The sequence below is a fragment of the Sminthopsis crassicaudata genome, chromosome 1 (assembly GCF_048593235.1).
Source record: "Sminthopsis crassicaudata isolate SCR6 chromosome 1, ASM4859323v1, whole genome shotgun sequence".
Classification (NCBI taxonomy): Eukaryota; Metazoa; Chordata; class Mammalia; order Dasyuromorphia; family Dasyuridae; genus Sminthopsis; species Sminthopsis crassicaudata.
In genome coordinates, this window is record NC_133617.1 from 242,869,263 (window position 1) to 242,896,037 (window position 26,775).

Consider the following 26,775-nt stretch of genomic DNA (forward strand, 5'->3'; position numbering starts at 1 on the left):
AGATCAAGTAGGTAAAGGAGATAAGATTTGGAAAGTGATTGAACGGGGAAAATAGCAGGCAAAGAGAAAGAACCCAGAATTAAAAGACTTTGAAAACCTTAATATAACATGGGATGTTTTGTTACTGTTAATGTTATTACTACAGAAACTACAGATATGGAGCCAGAGCAGATTAAAGCTCTGGAATCCATCCCTAGTACATTCAGATACTGAGACTTTCCAGTTTGGTGATATGAAGGTTTACAGGGTTCTGAAATTTTTGAATTTGTTGCTATAAATCTTTAAAGAAAATGAAAATCAAATTATTTTGTGGGGCAAGGGGAGGGAAGATATGAAATAAAACAATCAAGAAATGGGCATTTTAACATTGGTATTCCAAGACTCTTTTAGTATCCAGTATCTAGTAGCTAAATAAATATTCTGTTTAAATGCTGATTGGAAACCTTTGCATGGTATAGCTAAGTCTAATATTTCTGGGAGAAGATGAAAGTACATATATTATAATATTGCAAGACAAAAAAAAATAGCTTTACCTTGTGAATTATTTTCCAGAATTTAAACCAGTATCCCTTTGGAGCTAAGTGAATCTGCCAGTTTTGGTGGATTGTAATTGACTTCATTTTCCTTACTTCTTAAATCAGCGAAATAACTTAAAATACTATTCATATTTTTCTAGTGATTAGAGGAACTTGCACTATATAAATACACTATGAGTGTGGAGGAAAAAGTAGATTTGCTATTCTTAATTCTTGGGTTATTATATCATCTTTATTTAGATGGGAAGTTATTCTAGTACCTGCCATCAGGGAGACTCTGGCATGGGAAAATGTTACTCTTTATTAGCCATTTTAATGAAAATCTAAAGCTCTGGGAATTGTCTGATCAAAAATGTTATTTCAGAAGAGCTCATACATCTGCAAACAGGAATTTCAAATAGAGAAGACCATGAATCAAAGGGCATCATTTGGCTTTTAAATATTCACTTTCTGGAAAAAGGCTTCTAACAAAATGGTTTATTTTATTTTATTATGCATAAAACTGACATGAAAAATAGCTATATAATTTTTTGAGGAGGCAACATTTAGATTTGACATTTTTTCAAAGAAATGCACTTCTTTAAATAAATATATATGCATATATTCACATAATATATATATATATACATATATATATGTATATATATATATATATATATATATATATATATATATATATATATATATATATATATATATATTTCTTTATGTACTTCATGTAGTCATAGTGGCTATGTGAAGTAAGAAAGCACATTACCTCCTTGAAATATCTAATCTTAAAATTAATGAGAAATATACATATTTATGATAATTTCTTCTGAACCCTCAATTCTATTGATTTGATTAATGGAATTACCAAAAAAAAAATCAAGAAACTCCCCAAATACTCACTCAAGATGATTGGTGAAATTATATCAACAATTTAAGAAATGATGATTTCCTAGATTATGTTATAACTAAGTGAAATAGCATCAATAAATAAAATGTCTTTGTGGTTAGTGCCTACAGAACTCTTTTGACACTTCCCAGATATACACACATACATAATACAATATTATCTACTCCCGTTCACCAAGAGATTACATATACTTCAAAGAAGTCAAGGATAGGAAAGTTTCACATACACAAAATTCATGTGACTTCACTTTTTGTTGTATCTCATGACTGATAATAAAATGGACTTTTTTGTTATACCCATTTTATTACCACCACTAATTACATACAAAATACATGTGCATGAATTCAAGGTAATTGTTGCAAAGAATAAGGAAAGACTTCCTACTTTAAGTATTGCTTGAACTGAGTTTTGGTATACTAGAGATTCTAAGAGACAAAGGTGGAGAAGCTATGCATTTTGAATAAGAAAATGTACAAAAATGTGTCTACATAGGGTGTGGAATGACATGTTTGAAGAACATCAAAAATACCAGGTTGTAAGGATAAGGGAATGTGAAGTGATATAAATTTTAATAATGTTGGAAATATTTTAGAGTCAGACTATGATGTATTTTAAATGTTAAAAAAAAATTTCATTATTATTTCTAGAAATAATAAAGAGCCACTAGTATTGATTGATAGGGTGAGTGATATGGTCATTTATTTGAATACATATTGAAGATAGTTCAGAGAAGGCAGAGCAATCAAGGTGAAAAAAAAAAAAAATAGAAGGCTATTGATCTAATTGCCAGCTGATAAGGGCATTAATTTGAGTCATGTCAAAGAAAGAGCAATGACATACACATGAGAAAGAGAAGTATATGAGGAAAGTATTATGGAAGTTGAATCAATAACCTTTGACATCTGGTTACATGCAAAGCCTAAAGGAAAGTAGGAAGTTAAGAATGGATATGAAATTTCAAATCTTCATAGAATGATGATAGCCTTCATAATAATAGGAAAATTTAGCATAATGTTTGGTTTAAGGGGAATGATATTGAATTATAAATTAGATTGTGGTAAAATTTTATCTTGTTTTGATACCCCAACCATTCCTCTAGAGAATACAGTATCATAAATAGCAGGTATAAATGCATAACAGCAGGAAATAAGATTGCAAAGAGGGACATGGAAGTCATTTATTAATATTCCCCTAAATCCAAGGAGCATAATCCACAAATTGTATCATATATTAACTAAAATGTTCATTCTAGTAATATGTGATGAATCTGAAGAATATTTGTAGGACATTGTTATCAGGGTTTTGTCCTCCAAAATTTAAATTCCAAACAAAATTCAGACTTTCACATTTCTAGTCCACAGAATATCAAAAAGGTTCTCACAACTTTTAGATGATGACTTTTAAGTTCTACAAATAACTTTGAGATGATTTACATTGCTAATGCATTAATGCCAAAGTGGGACAGATAAAAGTTAGTTTGTTCTCCCCAAAGTTCTGTAAAAATGAAACTCTTGCCTCTCTCCTACTTAATCCCTACTCTCTGTGTTCCATTGCCATTGGGTCTATTTGCTGCAAACTCTAAGGCGCAATTATTTAAGTGATATATTCTGTTTTCTCCTTCCCAATTCCCCCCCCCCCCCCCTGCTATGTGCCTACCTTCATTATTCCATTCCTTTGTCTCTATGCTGCCATCTGCCTTTCTATCCATGTCATGACTTGTCTTTGTTCTGTTTGCTCCTACACCTTCTGTGATTAATTATAGTATATTTGCTACCACATTTCCTTCCACCAGTCATGGTCTTTCTTAATGAGTATCTAAAAAAAATTGTGTTTGTCTGCCCACATTTCACAATTTTATGAATTTTTAAAATTAATTCACTGGTATAAAGCCATTTAGCTGAAGACAAGGAACATGGGAAAAGTTATGTGACCATTCTCTCCAGAAAATACATGATCACACAGCTCCTATTATACATAAGAAGAATGATCTCTCTGGTAACCAAGAAAATGATTGTAGTGTGATAATAATGGGGGAAAGAAAAGTGAGCCCTAGTTGCAAGATTAGTTAAAAACTAGAAATAAAGGTATGATTTTAGGCTGCACATGAAAATTATAATAAAAATTTCTTAGCTTGACTTGGAAGAAACTCATTCAATAAAGCAGTTTAACTGGTTTATATTATAATTTTACTGAATTGACCAATAAGATCAAGTCAAAACAGGCAAGTCACTGAAGAACTTTATAGCTGTTGAACTATGGGTATATTTTTGTTTTTGTTTTTCTGCTTTGACCTGTGATTTAAATAAGTTAAAGCAATGGAGTGGATGTAGAAAAGCTTCTAAATTGTATGAAGGCATTTGGGAGGAATTAAATTTTGAACTCCCACATTTAATAAGGAAAGAGAGTTATAAATGAAGAGAAAAGGGCAGTAAAATTGCATTCAATGAAAAAAAATCAGACTTAAATGAAGTAGAAGGGATAGCAATGCAAAATGAGTGAGTGATTTGTCAGGAACTGGAGAACTGAAATCAATAGTTGTTTCATTTTGATGTGCCTCAGTGTGTTATATTGTTATCATTATTATTTTATTTTATATCATACTTTATAGTTTACAAAATACTCTCCTAAAATGATGATAGGACATCAATTGAGCAAATATTTGTTGTTTTTCAGTTTATTCTGGCATGTTGTACTATTCATGTCCCCTTGGACCATAATGTCCACAGGATTTTCTTGGAAAAGATGCTGGAATGGTGTGCCGTTTACTTCTCCAAATATTCTTCAATTCAACAGGCAGTTCTTAAGCACATTATTGCTCTATGAACCAGCCATGAATGTGCACTATATATACAAAGACAGAAATTAAATATCTGTCTTCAGGGAATTTACATTTCATTAATATATTATGTATAGACCTAAGAAAGTAAAAACAATATGTAAAATAAACAAGAAACATATCATAAGGGAACATTAAAAACTTGTAGACTTAGGAAAGACTTTGTGTAGAAGACAATTTTGAACAATGCATTATAAGAAAAAAGTAGACAATAAGGAAAAACATGCCAGGTATATGGAATGGCCTATGCAAAGGCCTAGAGGGGAGAAATGGCATGGTGTATATAATACATAACTGGAGAGGACTGTAGAGAGTGGGGAACTCTGAGAAAGATATGCTTGAAGCAAGCATACTTACAGCTGGGTGTTTACTCAGTGTGATTAATGAGATAATGGTTCTCTAGTTCACATACACTTAGTGTGATGTAATGATGTAATCACTCTAGTTGGAATATACTTAGAGTGATATGGTGATGTAATGGTTTGTGGTGGCTCTCCTGCTTTCATCACTCCTTCATCTAAGACAAAGGCTCCTTCAGGGAACTTTAGAAAGTTAGTCTGTACATTACATTCAATTCCTGAAGAAACATTCTTTTTGTACAATATAATACAACTGGCTTTAAAGGAGCCCACAATTTCTAAAAAAAGAAAACAATTTTAATGTGGACAGCTAGACAAGGAAGTATGAGGAGAAAGAGCAGGAAGAGAATGGTTTTGACAAAGCAGCTAAAAGGCATGGAGAGTTGTACAAGAAAGGAGTTAACTACAATGCTGATGAGCTTAAAGAGCATAGTAGTTCTTACTTTCACAGCTCAGTTTCACTTCTGCCTACATCTGAGCAGGTGCCCTTAATACATTCCCCATCTCCTGACTCTCCTCCTCAATTTCGCCTTTGTTGGTGGAGGGAGGAGAGGAGTAGGAGGGGCAATGACACCATCAGCACCACCCATGCATCAGTTTTGTCCAGTTCCTATGGCATGTTTACAAAAGGCATTAATGAAAGCTAAAGAGGAAGAACAGGATACATCTGATTTGAGCATAGAAGCATATCCTATGATTAAAGAGTTTGACTCTTCAGGCCAAGAAAGGAGATGATACACTCATTTTAATCTGGAAATTATCAAAGATCCGAATTAAGCTTCACTCTTTATGGGTCTATATCATCTTATGATAAAATGGTATTAAAGAATTTGGCTCATGAAATTTTAACACCTAGTGATTGGAAATCTATTGCAAGGACATGGTTAGAACCTGGACAAAACTTGTTGTGGCTTTCTAAGTATAGTTAATTCTGTACAATTCAATCCCAATGAAATAGGAAACATGGAGCTAATATACTAGTCACCTTTGATCAGCTAATAGGTACAGGTCTTTATGCAGACACTTAAATGCAGATTAATTACCCTATAGCAGCATACGAGCAAATTGCTTCTGTTGTTATCAAAGAATGGGGCACCTTCCCAGGAAGACAAGATAGAGGGAAAAACCTCATGAAAGTAGTGCAAGGTTCAAATGAATGCTTTGCTGATTTTTTGGGACATCTGCAGACAGTTATATGAACTGTTAGCAAAAATGTAGCAATAGAAAATATAATAAGACAACTTGCTAGAGAAAATGCTAATGAGGATTGTAGAAGAATTATACTAGGACTATACAAGGATGATCCTTTAGAGGAGATTATAAGATACTGTATCATAGTGGACACAAATATCTTTTATGACCAAGCTATGATGCAGACTTTTCAACATCTGAACATGGGTAGACAGGGTCCCTTTTGCAAGGGACTTCCAAAGAGACTCATCAATGTTTTCAATGTGGTAAAGTAAGCCATTCGAAAGTTTGGTGTTGACATTTATAGATAGAGTGAAAAAACAGGGTGGAAGAACCACACCCCAAACCCCATGTCCAAAATGCAACAAGGCTTCCTTTGGGCATCAGAATGTAGATTGACTCAGGGAAATTGGAGGGTTCCTCTGTTCTAGGCCCCAGGCAAAAAACACTTGGGGCATGATGGCAGCCAATGTTACACGAAGAGAGTCTTTAGAAGTTCAGTACTCCAACATGATCAATCAGCAAGAAGCAACTTGATGGAGGAAAGGGATTAAAATTGGGGAGAATAGAATTGTATGCAGCTGGGACTACTGAGATATCCCCTGGAGAGTTGAAATCTGTCCCTGTCTGGCCTATAGATCCCTTGCCTTCACACACAGTTGGCTTGACCATTTCAACTCCTGAGAGTGCTTACAAAACATTGTCCATCCATGCAATGATTTGAGAAACTGAGGAATGTGTAGCTAATATTGCAGTCACTAATACAGCTAGACAATGTGTGACTTATCACCTAGGAGAAGTAGTAACATCAGGTTTACTGATACACACTGCTGATAGGCAATTTGGTGATATTTACCCATATTTTGATTCCCAGCAACATGATTCAGGAATATTCTGGACTGCAACTATTATAACTGACCATTCTGTGCTCACTATCTATGTAAATGGAATCCCATTGAAAGAGTTGGAAGAAACAGGTGTATTTTGTACAAGCATTAGAGTTGCCCTTTGCCCCTGTCATCGGCCAAAGATTAAGGCAGACAACCATATATCAGGCATAGGAGGATCAATAGCAGCTTAATTTAGTGTTACCACTTTGAGATGGGCATTTGAATATGAAACAGGAGTTTTTACTTCTTTTGTAGTGAATAAAATCCTCATAAGTCTATGGGGAATTGACATCTTAAAAGAGTTAGGATTACAAATGAGTACTTAGGCAGGGCTGTTGTTGAAGGCCTGCCTAAACTCTCATCTGTTTCCCTTCAATGGAAAACTGATATACCAGTGTAGGTGGAACAGTGGCCCTTAACAAGTAAAAAAAAGGCCTTATTAGATATAATATAGGCACAACTTGACTAAGGACACTTACAACCTTCTCTAAATCCTTGGAATTCCCCTGTATTTGTTGTAAAAAAAGAAATATGGAACATGGAGGATGTTGACTAATTTGAGAAAAGTAAATGAACAGATGGAAATCGTGGGAACTCTTCAGCCTGAACATCCATCTCCTACTCAGTTACCTAGAGAATGGCCTCTTCGGATTATATACATTAAGGCTTGTTTTTATTCAATCCCTCTGGATAAGGAGGATATGAAAAGATTTGCCTTTTCAGTGCCAAGCATTAATTTAGCTGAGCCTTATAAAAAATTTGAATGGACAGTTTTGCCACATTGAATGAAAAAATAGCCTTATTATGTGTCAAATATATGTTGCTGCTACAATTATTCCATAAAGAGAAGAATTTTCAAAAGTTATGTTATTACAATAGATGGATCATATTTTGGCCTGTGCACCTGAGGAACAAATGTTTGAAGCATGTCTCCAAAAGACAATAGAAACACTAAGGAAATGCAAATTTCATATAGTTCCAGAAAAAATTAAAGACATGCTCCTTTTCAATATTTAGGATATGAAGTATATCCTAAGGTGCTTACAGTACAAAAATTTTCTTTAAGAACAGAGAAGTTAAACACCTTAAGTGACTTTCAGAAATTGATAGGAGATATTCAATGGATGCATCCAGTGTTAGGCTTAACTACCTATGTATTACAACCATTATATGACATTTTAAGGAGAGAGAATGCTTTAAACTCAATATGCTGGCTTACAAAAGAAACTCAAGAGGCTCTGAGATAAGTTGAATTGGCTTTATCCAATGTGGTTGAAATAATCACTCAAAAAACCTTGGAAACAAGAGTTTTAGCTACATAAGAGGCACCCACAGCAGTCATTCATCAATGACACAGTGTGATTGTGTGGGTAAACCTCCCAGCCCAACCATAACAAAGCCTTATTCCTTACACAGTTCTTGTGATTAAAATTTTGTTAAAGGCTATTAAGTTAGTAGTATCTGGAATAAGACTTGATAAGATAATACACCTTTTATACCAATGCATAAATTAATGCATGCTGTGAAACCATCCCAGAGTGGCAAATTTTATTGACCGCAGCTCCAAATTTTATACATGGGTCTGCATTACAGATAATCCAGCTATTACATAATTGGCCATGGATTTTTGAAGAAAAGGTTTATAAGGTTCCTCTTAAAGGACCAACTATCTTTACAGATGCATGCAAACATAACTATACAGAGAGTGGTCAGAACTCCTTTTCAGTCTATTCAGCAGAATGAATTGTATTCAATTATGCTAGCTCTTACTTATTATCCAGGAGCTGTAAATATAATGTCTGATTCAGTAAGTAGGCAGGGTATAAAGAATTGCCACAGCCCAAATAAAATTTGTAGCTTCATATATATATATATATATATATATATATATATATATATATATATATATATATATATATATATATTTCAGGCAGCCCAAGAACCTCATTCTAAATATCATCAGGCTGCTCAAACTTTACATTTGCAATTTGGGATAATAAAAGAGGAAGCTAGGAGTATAGTAAAACCCTGTGCAGCTTGCCTTCCTTTCCACACTCTTAAATCTCTCCAGGGAAGAACCCTCCTCCCAATGTAATTTGGTAAATGGGTGTGACACATTATCAGTCTTTTGGTCATCTGTCTTTTATCCATGTTCTAGTAGATACCTTTCAGGATTTACTTTTGAAATACCAGCAGCAAAAGAGACTGCCTGAGTAGTCACTGAATTCCTTATACAAGATTTTGCAACTATGGTTGCACCACAAGTAATAAAATCAAATAATGGAACTGCATATATTTCTAAACATTTTGCACACTTTTGTGCACAGTATCAGATTTTACACATCACTGTCATACCTTTTAATCCTCAAGGACACGCAACAGTAGGGGAGGAGAAACAAAGACATCAAGATGCTCCTCTAAAAAAAGGGGGGGAAGCCACAAGTAACTCTAGAGGGGTTTTAAATTTTTGATTTTAATATTTAATATTTTGATTTTTGATAAAGATGCACTTGCTCTGGCAAACAGATTTTATAACGCACTGGAAGGGCAGTGTCTAGTGTGAGTAGTTCCACTATCTTTAAATAATATCCAGGTAGTGTGGAGAGATCCAGAAATGTTGTATGGAAGGGACCAGATAGGTTAACTGCTTAGGTGAGAGGGTTTACTTATATCTCTACAGATGAAGAAGGAATCAGATAGGTGCCAACAAGTTATATTTGCCTTGGCCGTTGGAGGGAAATAGAAAAAGAGAAGACCCTTGTAACAAAGGAAAAGACCCAAGAACTATCTGGTGGTTCCATCTCTGAATACATGTGCTACTAAAAAATCATGACTCTTAATCCTATGTATATTGCAATGGACTCATAAGCATTAAAAATAATTGTTAATGGGACTGTTTCAGGACTTCAAAATCTGCAGGACTCACTGGATTCCCTGACCTATAAAATAATGCACAATAAATTGGTTTTTGGATTATCTCTTGGCTGCTGAAGGAGGTGTATGTGTGAATGTTGTTTATATATCCTCCATCTAGGACTTATAAACATGAATAATTCCTCATGTTGATTCATGTTGTTTGTTACATCATTACTAGCCTGTGTTATATTACTATGTGCTTGTGTAATACCTCCCATGCTGATGGATTTATGTATACCTGTTTCAATTAAGACCTTTCTGCCCAGAGGAAACATGCTACCTATATCTGCTTTGGCTCCCCATTTCTTTTTGGTGCCCACCTCTCTCCCTGAGAAGTCAGAGATGTGTTTTCACCTCCTTCCTGAGAATTCAAGGGGGCATGGCCACCGGTGTTTTAAAACAAAAGAAAGCGGGAGATGTGGACTACCATAGATAGTGGGGAAGTCTGGGAAAGATATACTTTAAGCAAGGATACTTAATGCAGGGTGCTTACTCAGTGTGATTGATGAGATACTGGTTCTCTAGTTCATATATACTTAGTGTTATGTAATAATGTAATCACTCTAGTTGATAGAGTGTGATATACTTAGTGTGATATGATGATGTAATGGTTCTACAATTGGTACATGCTCAGTGTGCTACAGTGATATAATTGTACTAGGGTATTTATGGGTTGAGAGGACTTCAGACCCAGACTCCATCCTGGATAATCTTTGTGGTGGCTCTACTGCCTTCATCACTCCTCCACCTAAGACCAAAGCTCATCCAGTGATCCTTCTGAGAGCTAGTCCAGACATTACACATAACTATTTACAAATTGTCTTTTATGTTGGATTTTGAGCTCCTTGATAGCAGAAATTGTCTTTTGCCTTTCTTCATGTCACAGTGCTTACCACAGTTCAAGAAAAATATTAGGTACTTCATAAATACTTGTTGTCTAACTACTTTTCCCACTGCTATGCAGCATAATATATATTGCATTCTGTTACAGAATTTTTTGTCATCTCTAACAAATATCATTTTATTTTACTTTGTTCAAGATACACTATTCATTAAAATTTTTATTTTTAGTATAATGTATGAGATTAGCAGGGTGAAAATTATATACCTTTGCGATTTCTCATAAATTAGTTTCTACTTTATTTAAATTCAAAACTTTTACTATTACATCCTCAGGTAATCCCTTTAGAGGAACACCTTTTGCATTGTCCTTTGATACATTGGCATCTGTTCTGGGTCCTAATCATGGAATCTTAATTGGAGTTTCAAGGAACCTGGGAAATTAACTATCCCAGCTAAGCATACCTGTGATACCTGCAACTGAGAGGAGTGAAGGTAGAGGATCTTATGAATTCACAAATTCTTAGCTGCAGTGAGCTATACTGATTTAGTATCTGTACTAATTTTTGCATTAATATGGTGAAGCTATGGGAATATATGAGGATGGCACTGTTGGCAAAAGAGAGTTAGAACTGGCCAGATTTGGAAATTAAGAAAGTCAAAGCTCTTATGCTATTCAATAAAGGGAATGGGTTTATAAATTGTCCTTTTACTTTAAGCCTACCTGAGAGAGGTAGAGCCAGCTTAAAAAAAAGTCTATTATAATTTTAGCTTCCTTCTCAGTTAATATGGTGAAGCTATGGGAGTGAATGGGTATGGAAGTGTAAGAATTGGAATTGGCCAGATTTTGAAATGGAGAAGGTCAAAGTCTTATGCTAATCAGTAGGGGGATTGGGGTTATAAATTGTCCTTTTATTTCGATTATAGGTGAGAGAGGTAGATCCAATTTAAAAATAGAAAAAAAGTCTTCTAATTTTAGCCTCTTTTTCAATGAAGAAACTTTATCACATTCATGAGGGGAGAATATGCATCTGTTCTCCAGGATGAATATGAATTCATATATATCTTTTGCACATTTAAAATTTTGATATATGATCCTAGTGAGTAGATCTTTTTCAGAACTTAACATCAACTGTATTTTCTAGGTAGGTCCTTTCTCAATTAAGAACAGTTGTTTCTTCATTTATACCTGATAATTTGTCCTTCCCATGCAGGAGCCATTTCTCCCCTTGGCAAGAAGGATCTATAAAACACTGAGCTGGGATAGGCCTTGTCTCCAAGGTAATTATATTATAGTGTTCTGATAGATTATGCTTTGAACCTATTTCTAAATCTATTTGGATTTTTTTTTCATATTCTAAGATCAGTGCAAATAATTTATGCCCTTTCTCTGTTTTCAGGCAGAAATAAGATTCTTCAGAAATTCAGATCTATATCTTTAACTTCTTTAAAATTCATTTTACAACCACTCCCCTTTGATTCAGCATTTCCTTCAGTCTTTTATAGAGGTGGCATTTTGCATTTTTCTTACTATTTTCTCCTTGCAATCTATTAAACATGCTATTCTCAATGTAATTGAATTCAGAAACTAGAAGGAAGTGTCAGCTAAATGGTAAAAAGACTCATAGGTTCTCCTTGGAAAGAAAAATTAAGGAGTTAGTTTTATCAGTCCAAAGGCCTATTAACTTTTACTGCACCTCTAAAATATTTTGTTCTACTCATTTACATTTTAACATAGAAGACTCTACATCTCCCTTACTTTCTGTACTCTGCCTTCATTTTAACCTTCGTCTTACAACTCACAATATATTTGGGGGAATAAGATATTTATCACAGATAGAGAAGAGAAAAAAAATCTATAAAATATATGTAAAAAGGTTCATCCTTTCTAATCATTCTAATCCATGAATTTGTCCTGACCACATTTTATAGAAAAATATAGTTTTTAAAATTAAATTTAGAATTAACCTCTGGTACAATAAATAACAATTGATAGACTAGTGGGAATACAAATGTGACAGAATTCAGATGATGAATTGTACAAATCAAGAGCCAAAAAATGATATTAAAATGACCACAGAAGGAGCAAAGGAGGTAGGCTAGCTACACAATAAGAATGAGGAATTATTGAGGGACAGCAACATTGGTCATGATATAATGTCAATGTTGGGATTTGTAGCAGGCATTTCATTTGGATGGTGAGTTTCCTGGGCAGGGAATCTTGTACCAATGCAAGCTGATAATTTTTCTGAAGTTTATAATGTAAATCCACTATGCAGTCTTTCTTGCTGAATTGAAATAAAAAGATTACCTGTGGTTCTCATATTGCCTTAGATTATATCTTAATCTGTCTGGGGCTCCATTTAGGAGTTTCCTAAAGCCTGGAACACTGAGATTTTAAGATGCTTGTGTATGGTGACAAAGTAAATGTCAAGGGAAGGATTTGAAGCTAGCTCACCCACACCTCCAAACTAGCATCCTATTCATTATACCTTTCTTCCTCTTCTTAAATATGAATGGCACACTCACCCCGCCTCCAACCTCATTTAAATAATTTTTTTTTGCTTCCTTCAAAGATATATGATCCCAAATTATCTTTTATTAATCATTTAGTTTCTATTGTCTCAAAATTTCCTAATCTCTCTCTCCTCTCTGTCTCCCCTCTCTTTTCTCCTCTCTCTCTTCTCTCTCTCTCTCTCTTCTTTCCTCTCTCTCTCTCAATCTATATAATCAATACTCTATATCTATCTATAATTGTGATAGGCACCATCTTATAGGAAAGAAGCACTTGATTCATCAGAATAATTGTTTTCTAGCCATATCTCTGTCTTCTAGCCATACTTCATTAACTAGTTGTGTGATCTTGGATGTGTCATTTAACTTCACTAGATTTTAGTTCTCTTAGAACTATAAGGATGTGGGTGTAGATATTCTCCAAGGTTCTTTGCATATATGTAAATGTTGTGAGAACATTTAAATCCTATCAATTTAGATAGATTAACTCCTAGATTAATAGAGTTTGAAGGGTGAAGATCTGTATCCCATTTTTTTGTTGTTTGTTTTTGAATTTTTCATAGCACCTAGGGTTATGCTTTGCATATGATAATTAACAGATGTTTACTAAGTTAATAAATAAATTAATTTGTATTTTAAGTGAAGTCATATAGAAAAGAGACTAATGTAGTTTTCTTATTATATGTTTTTGTTGTTGTTGTTGTTCCAGAGAGTAGAACTAGATCAATGGACTGAAGCTAAAAAGAAAAAGATTACAAATATCAATAAGGTAAAGAATTCTAAAATTAAACTTTTTCTAAAATGTGTTTTTTCCTCCCTAGAGATCTTTAATTGGAGGGTAGATGATTTGTTTGTGGGACTGTAGTAGAGTAGATTTCTTTTCAAGTATGGAATGATTACTTGGTTTCTAAGTATCTACCCAACATTGAGATTCTAGAATTTGATTTGGTCATTTTGGGAATTAATTTCTTTATTCTCATTTAATTTTCTCACTCACCCCATAATACAATTATAAACTGTGACATTCAGTAGCACACCTGGACACATTTAAGAGTGTACTTACTCTCTTACTTTCTTTTTCTGTGTGTGTGTGTGTGTGTGTGTGTGTGTGTGTGTGTGTGTAGGACTGTTGCATGGAAGGGCTTTGGGTCTGGAATCTAATAGCAATGTAGGGTCTCTGTAAATACCTCTCTCCCATCTCTGACTTGGTATAGGAATATGGAGCTCAGAATAAGAAAACCCAGGCTCCACGCCCAGTTCTAAAATACACTTGCAGAAGTGGACAAAGTGCTTTCCATCTCTGCTTCTATTTCTTCATCAGTAAAATGGATATTAAAATAATTTATGGTAACTATTACCTAGGATCCCTGGGTATAATATGGTTTAAAAAGTGTCAAGTGATTTAATAATGTTAGCTCTAATCATCCTTAACTCTACTTTGAGTATCATGATTATTATGCAGTAAAAAAGAGAATAGAATAACTGATTAGGAGAGACTCTAAGGAGAACAGAATTCATAAAAGCACTCAATAAACAAAATATGTCCAAAGAGGTTATCCCATTTAGCCTTAATAGGGGACATGATTTTGACATAATTAGATGCCACTGTGGCTATTACCTGTTGTTATTTTTTAAAATAAAGTATATGGAAAAATTACATTCTTTTTCTGGTGGCCCCCTAATTAATCATTCTGCTACATGAGCTAAAGTTCCTCTATCCAAAACAATGTACCCCAAGTACAGTACCACAATTCCTACACTCCCAAAGAATGTCCCTTTTTCTTCACTTGAACCATGATAATTCATAAGACATATACAAACATATAAATAATATTTTCTCCAAACATTTTTATTTACATATACTAAATGCCCCTCTTTGCCTAGCCAAACACTCTTCCCTTTGGTGTAGATCTTCTAATGAGTTTATATATTTGAAACCAGATGTAGACATGAAAGAAGTTGCTAAGAAAAAAAAAAAAGTAAATTCATCATCCATCCTCAGCCATTAATAAAATTATATATATTTGAATCCCTAAAGATTGAAAAATGAGAATTCACTTTTGTGAAACTTATTTGTGCTTATAGATTGTTTATAGCCTCTCTGATTTCTACTTGATGTTAAAAAAATAATAACTTGAGTCTCTCAAACTCAAATACTCTTTTGAAAAAAATAAAATTTCCCTCAAATGGTCAAAAATAACAATTTCAGACATTACAACATTATATAATACCAGAAAGTCAGTCCTGCAGCAAGGAGATTACAGTTATCTAGTCTGGAAATGATCAGGAACTTAACTAGCAATTTGGCTTTGTGGATGGACAGTGATTGTTGCTATAAACAGTGGTATACTAAAAGGATAATAGTATTGCAATCACATCAGACTTTAGTTTATAGTAGCACAAATAAGACTGAATTTCATGTAGTGATTACCTCAATTCTGTCTCAATTCTTGCTAATTTTATACTTAAAAAATTCAGGAACTTGAACTTACTGAATTTCTTAAGTTTTGACATCTCCTAGTCACGTTTTCCACAACTGTTATTCTAGTTCATGGCCTTTAGTTTTTCTGAGCATTGAACTTCATTTGGGAACTCATACTGAACTCTCAATTCTGTCCTTTTCACTGCTCAAGTAATATCTTCTGGCCTCTGAATATTTCTGAACTAACTTTTCAGTTTTTTAAAACACCTTCCATTACTTATCCAAGTGCTGGATTCCCTTTATCTATTGTGTAAAAAACTTCAGTCTGTTTCTTCTAGAAGATAACAGCCTTCACTTGCAGATTGAGTAGAGAGACATAAACACAAGCAACTTTCAAACCACAGAAGCATAGGATTTAAGAAGAATGAGACCTAATAAACATTTACTGAAGATAAGGAGAAATTATCCAGTCCAACTTCTCATTTTTCAAATGAAGAAACTGAGGCCCAGTTGATTGAGTGATTTAAAAAACAAAACAAAAACCCCATAAACTATATGTTAGAAGATATGGAACAAAATCGAAGAGAACCTACAGGCAAACTTCCTGATTTTAGTTGAGAAGAATGAGGCCAAGGGAATTTATGACTTTCTAAAGCCACAAAGATAGTGACTATTAGAGTCAAAATTTGAATTAATATTTTCTAATTCTAGAGCCTGTACTTCTTATTATAAAACATGTTCAGATCTACCTTCTCCCTAAAAATGGTGTCTGACTTTGAAAATCTATTCTGTTATTGTTATGACTAATGAATATTAAGCATACATACATTAGAGAATGATGGAAGATTGCATAAAGAATTTCATAGTAGATATAAGTAGACCACCTCATATTTACCAAATTCTTTGTAGAAAATGGATAAAAGACATAATAATGCATGTAGGAAAGAAGAATATTGACTAGTCACCCATGAAGATAGTACATTAGTAAGACAGCTACAGGACTTTCCAAGTATCTATACGATGGTATAAAAAATAAGCAGAGCTTTCAGAACTTTAATTGAAGTGACAAGTCAAAAGTATCAAAAAGAGGAGGCATATTGTCCTCTTGAAATTGCCTATAATGTTATACTATTGTTCAAAAGGCAAAGAACATAGGTCTCTAATTTCTTAGTTTCATTCTTTATGTCCTTTTAACATATTCATGATATTCTTTAAAAATAATATATTTTATTCCCCAATTACATGTTAAAACAATTTAAACTGTTTTTGTAAAGTTTTTAATTCCAGATTCTTTCCTTTTCTCTCTTTATCCCCTTCCCTCTGATTAAAATGGGAAGTATTTCGATATAGTATATAAATGTGCACTCATGAAAACATTTCCATATTAGTCATTTTGCACAAGAAGATTTGAATGAAAAAAAATCTTTTTCTTCAAATGTCCTATGTTCCTTTTCTGGGTTATTTCTTGATTTATAAAATAAATCATAAAATAATCCTGATAAGTGTTCCCTTTTTATGATTGAATGTATACTTCTTCTAAATAGTTCAAGTTCCTTGGATAACCATGCCATTTTAAAGAAAGAGACCCTTATTGTGTTAGTCATCAAATCTAATTAATTTGAAATATAGGACACCAAAGAAGTCTAACTTTGGATTAAAAGAGTTTGAGTTATGAAATGATTTATTATCGCTGTAGGAAAGAATGTAATGTCAGCATCCCCTAACAAAAACACTGGGAATGGCCTAGATTTGTTGTAGATGGAGGAGGAAGTTATAAAGAGATTATTTTGTTTGCATTCTCTTCTTTTTCCCTCTATTCTTGTTGACAAGTAATCAAGGCTGTTCACAGATCTATGTTTCACTTAGAGCTGATTTGTAGCTGTTTTACAACACTTATTTCCCCTTATCAGACAGAAAAACCCCAGTGGGACCTAATTTCCACTTTGAATTATGTATTATCCATATGTCAGATTAAGTGAACACTTTTTAATGTGATCACTCTAATCTAGAAAGCCAGAGGACAGCAATAGCTTTAATTTTAGGTGATAGTTGGAATTAACCAAAATCAAATTAATAAAGCTTTGTCAAATACTGAGAGCTTTTTGCCTGGATCTTGTAAAAGGTCCAGTGCTACTGGCTCTATTGTCACAACTGAGAAGAGAATTCTTTATGACCATGTCACTCATGTTTTTCTTCTTCTAGTTTTGAACCTATTAATAAATTCATATCAGGAAAAATATAGTTATTGAATTTGGTATGTAACATGATTTACTTAGCTCTAAATACAAATTAACCGTAATAATCATAACTATAATAAGTTATATTGATTTAGTGCTATAAGATTTGTGAAGTTCTCTCCTCACTACAAGGAAGTATCCTGGTCTCATCTAAATTTTATAACTCACTTAAACAGTTAATCATACTCACCTTTTAGGAGCTGTTCAACTGTTAATTTAAATACTTTTTTTTCTTTATCTCTCTTCTTCTTTTGGAGGAGGGCTAGATGAAGAAAGTTAATAAATCAGGCAGTCTAATTCTTTCCTTTCTCCCATTTTACAGATGAAAAAGTTTCTTCCAAGGAGAACTGAATGATGTGCCAATTTGGGTCACATTGTTTTCTAAAGATGTTTAGTATAATTTCTTTTGTTTTAAATCATCAAGATTAGGTACACATATTAGTTACAGAAATCAAAATTTCTTTAAACTCATGGATATGATTATGCTTGAGTCTTTTTTTTTAAATACCTTTTAATTTTCAAAATATATGCAAAGAAAGTTTTCAACATTCACCCTTATAAAACCTTGTATTCCAAAACATTTCTCTTTGTCTTTCTCCCACCCCCTTCCTTAGACAGCAAGAAATCCAATGTATCTTAAACAATGGCAATTCTTTTACATATTTCCACAATTGTCATGCTGCACAAGAAAAATCAGATCAAAAAGGAAAGAAAAAATAATAAAGCAAGAAGCAAGTAAAAAAAAAAAAAAAAACAACAAAAAGATGAAAATACTATGTTGTGATCCACATTTAGTCCCCGTAGCCCATTTTCTGGATGCAGATGGTTCTCTCCTTCACAAATCTATTGTAATTGGCCTGAATCACCTCATTGTTGAAAAGAACCACAACCATCAGCATTGATCATCTCATATTCTTGTTGTTACAGGGAACAATCTTTCATTTGTTTTACTCATTTCAATTAGTATCAGTTCACTTAAGTCTCTCCGGGTCTTTCTGAAATCACCTGGCTGATCATTTCTCATAGAACAATAATATTCCATGACATTTATATATCATAATTTATTATGCCATTCTCCACCTGATGAACATGCCCTCAATTTCCAGTTCCTTGTCACTACAAAAAGGCCTGCTACAAACATTTTTTTAGATGTTGTTCCTTTGCCCTTTTTTATGATCTCTTTGGGATATAAGCTCAGTAGAGACACAATAGTGCACAGTTTGATAGTGCTTTGGGCATAATTCCATATTGTTCTCCGGAATAGTTGGATCAGTTCACAACTCCATAAATAATGTATCCATGTCCCAGTTTTCCCATATAGCTTCCAATGTTAATTATTATCTTTCCTTGTTATCTTAGGCAGTCTGAGAGGTATGACCTCAGAGTCAACTTAATTTGCATTTCTCTAATGAATAGTGATTTGCATATTACTAAAATGGTTTTAATTTTTTATCTGAAAATTGTTCATATACTTTGGCCATTTGTCAGTTGGAGAATGGCTTGTATTATTATAAATTTGAGTCAATTCTATATATATTTTAGAAATGAGGCCTTTGTCAGAACCTTGGATGTAAAATTTTCCCCCCAGTTTTCTGTGCATAAATCTTAATATTTTCCTTTTATCCAATACAGTCTTTGGGAGTATACTTTGCCTGTGACTGTGGAAAAGAAATACAAAATATTAAAAAAGTTACTTTCAATAACATATAAAACATCACCGATATTTTTTGTTCTTTGCATTTTTCTTATTTCAAAGGATCCTCTCTCCTTAATTATGATATTGCAGAATTTGGAAATTAAGTGAAGTTCTTTTATTTGAATCTTATTCAGTAATAAAGTTCACCCATTAACTTTTTTTTTAATAACAGAATTGGACCAATTCTGCAATCTTAACTAATTGGATTTTGTCATGCCTAGGGACCTCAGAATAAAATTCTATACTCTGCTTTTTGTGTGAGCAGGCAGGGAAAGATGAAAAGAATTGTAAAGTTATTCTTATCTTTTAGCAAACTGAGGAAGTGACAACACTCAAGTATAAAGGAAACTATAAGGATAAAATGAACAAAAGTATTTCTAAGGATTTTTTTTTTAAGGCAGATTACTTCCTTATCACATTAAAACTACTTTCAAAAATGAATGAAAACATTTTTATTATTTTCTAAGTAAGAAGGTCTGTTGGACATTCAGGTCCACTATATGTATCTATGTATGAAGTACTAGTGGTTAGGAGTAGCAAATAAGGACCCAGTTCATGTAAGCAAAGAAAAGAGATCAAGCAAAACACTTCAGAAAAAGAGGGACAGGATACAGCTGAATGCTGAATTTATCATAAAATTAGAAGAAGAGCATGGGTTAGGTGAAAAAGCAATCAATTTAAATAGATATTTAACACCTTAAGGAGTTGGCAGTCTGGGGGCAGAGCCCAAGAAGGCAGAGAAGATACATGCGAATCTGTAAGCTCCCTTCTTCCCTCATTATTAATTAGTTAAATCAGACTCAAAAATAACGCTGGACTGATAGAAACTACAAGGATTGGAAGCACAACGTACCAGCTGAAGAGAATCTGGAGTTTCAACAGAAAAGGTCAGTTCCAAGGGGAGTAAGAAAAAAGGCCAGCACAGACAGGGTTAGGTGCTAGCACACTGTGCCGATCAGGCTGGGGAGAACTCTGTGATCAGAGAAGCCACTGAGATAGAGGAATCTGGCACAGGCTGTTAGCCCTTCTCTGCTTATAAAACAGCAGTTCAGAAGAGAAATCAAGCCACTTTAAAATATAAAGACAGATCCTAGAACCACCCCAATCCAGAAGTGACCTAACAAATCTCTGCAAGGCTGTGCAGCCACATTCTGCTGTCCAGGCTTCACCTTGGGGTAGTTAAGAGCCTGAACAGCAGGGACACAGCCTGAGGCAACATCTAACCCACATAGTGCCGGGCTTGCCCGGAATGGCTGCTGAACTCAGACTTGGAAGTCCCAGAGAAGTAGAACCTTTGAAATAAGGACCACGGTTTCTGAGCAGACACTGCCAGTTTGAGCACAAGGGCTTTTCACATCAGCTGCTGATATCCATGCCCCATGGGACATATTGGCTGGGCTTTGTGTTGCCTTTACTGTTTAGTCTTAAACCTCAGAAAAGTCACTAGGACACACAACTGGGTCCTTCACTGGGCAATCCTCACAGCTAAGTCATACTAATCACCTCTGAGGCACTTCCAGGGAGGGGGAGGGGAACTCTCTCCCAGAACTATCTCTTGGCTCAAACACAGGAGTCTCTGCATCCATGCAGTCTGGGAGGAATCTGGTAAAGAAATAAATGAATAAACTTCTTACCCCAAGGGCAGACCCCAACAGATTTTTACCCATGAGAAAAAAGATGAATAGAACCACTGATTCTTCAACACAGTGAAAGAGCTGGTATCCAGCCCTGAGGAAATTAATAGCAGAAAGTCAGCAGATAACACCCTAAAGGGGAAAGATACCTGCCCCCCCATCACATAACTCTCTCCTAGAAGAGAGTATTAAAAAGTTAAGAGAGTTTGAAGAAAAATGGGGAAAAGAAAGAGAAGCTATGATAGAGAATAACAACATTCTGAAATTTGAGTTGGAAAAAATAAATAATTCACAGGAGATGCAGGGAAACAAAATTTGTGAACTAGAAAAGGTTAAAAAATCACAGGAAAGTAGGATTTCTGAATTGGAAAAGATAAAAAAGTCTCAAGAAAGTAGGATTTCTGAATTGGAAAAAGAAAATAATTCTCTAAAAAAATTAAGGAAATGGAAAAAAATCAATAGAGCAAAATAATTCATTTAAAAACTCAATTGGGCATATACAAAAAGAACTAAAAAATGTGAATGAAGAAAATAACTCATTAAAATCAGGACAGAGCAAATAGAAATGAATGATTCATTGAGATCCCAAGAATCAGTCAAACAAAACAAAACAAAACAAAACAAACAAAAAAATGAAAAGCTGGAGAATAACGTCAAATGCTTACTGGGAAAATCTATAAACCTAGATTCTATTTTACAGGAAATCATCAAAGAAAACTGTCCAGAGATAATAGAAACAGAAGGGAAAATAGGCTTTGAAAGAATTCAGCGAAATCCTTCTGAAAAAGATCCTAAAAAAAGAACACCATGGAATATTGTGGCTAAGCTGCAGAACTACCAAACAAAGGAAAAATTATTGCAAGCAACTAGAAAAAAGCAATTTAAATATTACGGGCCCACAATAAAGATCACTCAAGATCTGGCTGCCTCCACATTAAAAGATTGAAGGGCCTGGAACCTGATATTCCAAAAGGCAAAAGATAAAGGATTGCAACCAAGAATAAACTATCCAGCTAAGTTTAGCATTGTCTTCCATGGAAGAAGATACCCATTTAATGAAACATAGGAATTCCATTTGTTTCTAAGAAAAAAAAAACAGACTTAAACAAAAAATTTGATCTACATCCACAAGACTGAAGAGAAACAGAAAAAGGTAAAAAAAAAAAAAAAAAAAAAAAAAAAAAACCTCTTGAGAACTGTATCTCTGTTGTGGATATATAGAAAGTCTGCATAGATAATTTGATTTTACTGATATAAAAAAGGAGGAGTAGTAAAGGGAAGGGGGTAGTATCAGAAAAAGGGGAAGGAGTGATGAAAAGAGGGAAACTACATCCCAGGAAGAGGCATAGAAAAATATACCACATCTGAGGGAATTTAGAGAGGGGCTGAAACATTGTGTGAATCTTACTCTCATCAGAGTAGGTTCAAAGAGTAAATAATAGGCATATTTGTTTTTCGGAGAATTCTCTCTCACCTCATTAAAAGGGGGGAGAGGAAAAGGGAAAAGGAAAAGGAGAATAAAGGAAGGGACGTGGAGGGAGGGGGGAGGGATACTAAAAAAAAGGGAGGGCTGCGCATCACAAGTGGGGTCTATAAATTAAATATTGGGGAAGGGGTTCAGGGGGGTCAAGGGAAAAAGCATAATGTGGGGATGATATGATGGCAGGAAATACAGAATTAGTAATTTTAACTATAAATGTGAATGGGATGAACTCTTGCATGAAATGGAGACAGATAGCAGACAGGATCAAAAGTCAGAATCCTACAATAAGTTGTTTACCTGAAACACACTTAAAGCAGTGAGATACATACAGAATAAAGGTAAAACATTGGATCAGAATCTATTATGCTTCAGGTAAAGCCAAAAAAAGAGGGGTAGCCATCCTTATCTCAGATCAAGCAAAAGCAGATGTTGATCTAATTAAAAGAGATAAGGAAGGAAACTATATCCTGCTAAAAGATAGCATAAACAATAAAGCCATAACAATACTAAACATATATGCACCAAGTGGTATAGCATATAACTTTCTAAAAAAAAAAGTTAAGAGAGTTGCAAGAAGAAATAGACAGTAAAACTATAATAGTGGGAGATCTCAACTTTATACTATCAGATTTAGACAAATCAAACCACAAAACAAACAAGAAAGAAATTTAAAAAGTAAATAGAACATTAGAAAAACTAGGCATGATAGACCTTTGGAGAAATCTGAATGGTGATAGAAAGGAATAAACTTTCTTCTCAGCAGTTCATGGAACCTATCCAAAAAGTGACCATATGTTAAGAAATAAAGATCTCAAAATTAAATGAAGGAGGGCAGAAAAAATAAATGCCTTCTTCTCAGATCACAATGCAATAAAAACTACATTCAATAAGGAGTTAGGGGTACATACCCCAAAAAGTAATTGGAAACTGAATAATATCATCTTAAAGAATGACTGGGTGAAACAGCAAATTATAGAAACAATTAATAATTTCACCCAAGATAATGGCTCTGATGAGACATCATACCAAAATATGTGAGATGCAGCTGAAGTAGTAATAAGGGTATATTTTATATCTTTAGAGGCTTATTTGAACAAAATAGAGAAAGAGAAGATTAAGGAATTTGGCCTGCAACTTAAAAAGCTAGAAAAAGACCAAATTAAAAACCCCCAACCAAAAACCAAACTTGAAATACAAAAATTAAAAGGAGAAATCAATAATATTGAAAGTAAAAAAAAAAAAACTATTGAATTAATAAATAAAACCAACAGTTGGTTTTATGAAAAAGCCAATAAAAGAGACAAATTTTTAGTAAATCTGATCAGAAAAAGGAAAGAGGAAAATCAAATTATTAGTCTTACAAATGAAAAGGGGGATCTTTCCACCAATGAAGAAGAAATTCAAGCAATAATAAGGAATTACTTTGCCCAAATTTATACCAATAAATTTGATAACTTAAGTGAAATGGATGACTTCCTCCAAAAATATAGGCTTCCTAGATTAACAGAGGAGGAGATAAATTGCTTAAATACTCTCTTTTCAGAAAAAGAAATAGAACAAGCTATTAATTATCTCCCCAGGAAAAAATCCCCAGGATCAGATGGATTTACATGTGAATTCTACCAAACATTTAAAGAACAATTAGTCCTGATGTTATATAAACTATTTGAAAAAATAGAGGATGAAGGAGTCCTACCAAACTCCTTTTATGTCACAGACATGGAACTGATACCTAAACCAGGTAGATCGAAAACTGAGAAAGAAAACTTTAGACCAATTTCCTTAATGAATATTGATGCTAAAATCTTAAATAAGATATTAGCAAAAAGACTTCACAAAATCATCCCCAGGATAATACACTATGATCAGGTAGGATTTATGCCAGGAATGCAGGGCTGGTTTAATATTAGGAAAGCTATTAGTATAATTGACCATATTAATAATCAAATTAATAAAAACCATATGATCATCTCAATAGATGTAGAAAAAGCATTCGATAAAATCCAACATCCATTCCTACTAAAAACGCTTGAGAATATAGGAATAAATGAACTATTCCTTAAAATAGTCAGGAGCATATATTTAAGACCATCAGTAAGCATAATATATAATAGAAATAAACTGGAACCTTTCCCAGTAAGATCAGAAGTGAAACAATATTGCTAACTATCACTATTACTATTCAATATTGTATTAAAATGCTAGCCTCGGCAATAAGAGTCGAGAAAGAGATTAAAGAATAAGAGTATGTAATGAGGAAATCAAACTATCACTCTTTGCAGATGATACGATGGTATACTTAGAAAACCCAAGAGATTCTAATAAAAAGTTATTAGAAATAATTCACAACTTCAGAAAGGTTACTGGATACAAAATAAATCCACATAAATCCTCAGCATTCTTATACATTACCAACAGCAAGAGATACAAAGAGAAATTCCATTCCAAACAAATGTTGAGAGTATAAAATATTTGGGAATTCATCTACCAAAGAAAAGTCAGGAATTATATGAGCAAAATTACAAAACACTTGCCACAAAAATCAAGTCAGATTTCAATAATTGGAAAGATATTCAGTGCTCTTGGATAGGCTGAGCGAATACAACAAGATGACAATACTCCCCAAACTAATCTATTTATTTAGTGCTATACCAATCACACTCCCAAGAAACTATTTTAATGACTTAGAAAAAATAACAACAAAATTCATATGGAAGAATAATTGTCCAGAATTTCAAGGGAATTAATGAAAAAAAAAAGTCAGATGAAGGTGGTCCAGGTGTGCCTGATGTAAAGCTATATTATAAAGCAGCAGTCACCAAAACCATTTGGTATTGGCTAAGAAATAGACCAGTTCATCATTGAAACAGATTAGGGACAAAGGACAAAAAAGAGTACAACTATAGTAATCTAGTGTTTGACAAACCCAAAGATACCAACATTTGGGACAAAAATTCATGATTTGAAAAAAAAAACTGTTAGGAAAACGGGAAATTAGTATGGCAGAAGTTAGATATGGACCCACACCTAACACCATATACAAAGATAAGATCAACATGGGTCCATAATTTAGGCATAAAGAACGAGATAATAAATAGATTAGAGGAACAGAGTATAGTCTACCTCTCAGACCTGAGGAGGAGGAAAGAATTTATGACCAGAGGAGAACTAGAGATCATTATTGATCACAAAATAGAAGATTTTGATTACATCAAACTAAAAAGCTTCTGTATAAACAAAACTAATGCAAACAAGTTTAGAAGGGAAGTAACAAATTGGGAAAATATTTTTACAGATAAAGACTTGATTTCCAAATATATAGAGAACTGAACCTAATTTATAAGAAATCAAACCATTCTCCAATTGATAAATGGTCAAAGGATATGAACAGACAATTCTTAGGTGATGAAATTGAAACTATTTCCACTCATATGAAAGAGTGTTCCAAATCACTATTGATCAGAGAAATGCAAATTAAGAAAATTCTGAGATATTATTTCAAACCTGTCAGATTGGCTAAGATGACAGGAGCAAATAATGATGAATGTTGGAGGGCATGTAGAAAACTGGGACACTAATGCATTGTTGGTGGAGTTGTGAAAGAATCCAGCCATTCTGGAGAGCAATTTGGAACTATGACCCAAAAGTTATCAAACTGTGCATACTCTTTGATCCAGCAGCACTACCACTGGGCTTATATCCCGAAGCAATACTAAAGAGAGGAAAGGGACCTTTATGTGCCAAAATTTTTGTGGCAGATCTTTTCATAGTGGCTAGAAACTGGAAAATGAATGGATGTCCATCAATTGGTTAAAGGTTAGGTAAATTATGAAATATGAATGTTATGGAATATTATTGCTCTAGAAGAAAAAACCAGCAGGATGAATACAGAGAGGTTTGGAGAGATTTACATGAATTTTTGCTGAGTGAAATGAACAGAACCAGAAGATCACTATACACTTCAACAACAATAATGTATGAAGATATATTCTGATGGAAGTGGATATCTTCAACATAAAGAAGATCCAAGTCACTTCTAGTTGATTAATGATGGACAGAAACAACTACACCCAGAGAAGGAACACTGGGAATTGAAAGTAAAATGTTAACACTACTGTCTTTCTACCCAGGTTACTTATACTTTGAAATCCAATTCTTAACGTGCAAGAAGAAAATTGAATTTATACACATATATTGTATCTAGGTTATACTGTAACACATTTAATATGTACGGGATTGCCTCTCATCTAGGGGAGGGAGTAGAGGGATGGAGGAGATAATTTGGAAAAATGAATACAAGGGATAATGTTATAAAAAATACTA

General features: G+C 33.7%; 1 long non-coding RNA gene across 1 annotated transcript in view; it reads left to right on the top strand.

Annotated features, from left to right (window-relative positions):
* The first annotated feature begins 10,806 nt into the window (after positions 1 to 10,806).
* The window catches only part of LOC141553738 (uncharacterized), a 36,210-nt gene continuing 20,241 nt past the window's right edge, over positions 10,807 to 26,775 (top strand). Inside the window, exons 1-3 of the long non-coding RNA XR_012485620.1 lie at positions 10,807 to 10,961; positions 11,681 to 11,747; positions 13,690 to 13,749. This is a non-coding gene — a long non-coding RNA (uncharacterized LOC141553738). The remainder of the gene's footprint in view (positions 10,962 to 11,680; positions 11,748 to 13,689; positions 13,750 to 26,775) is intronic.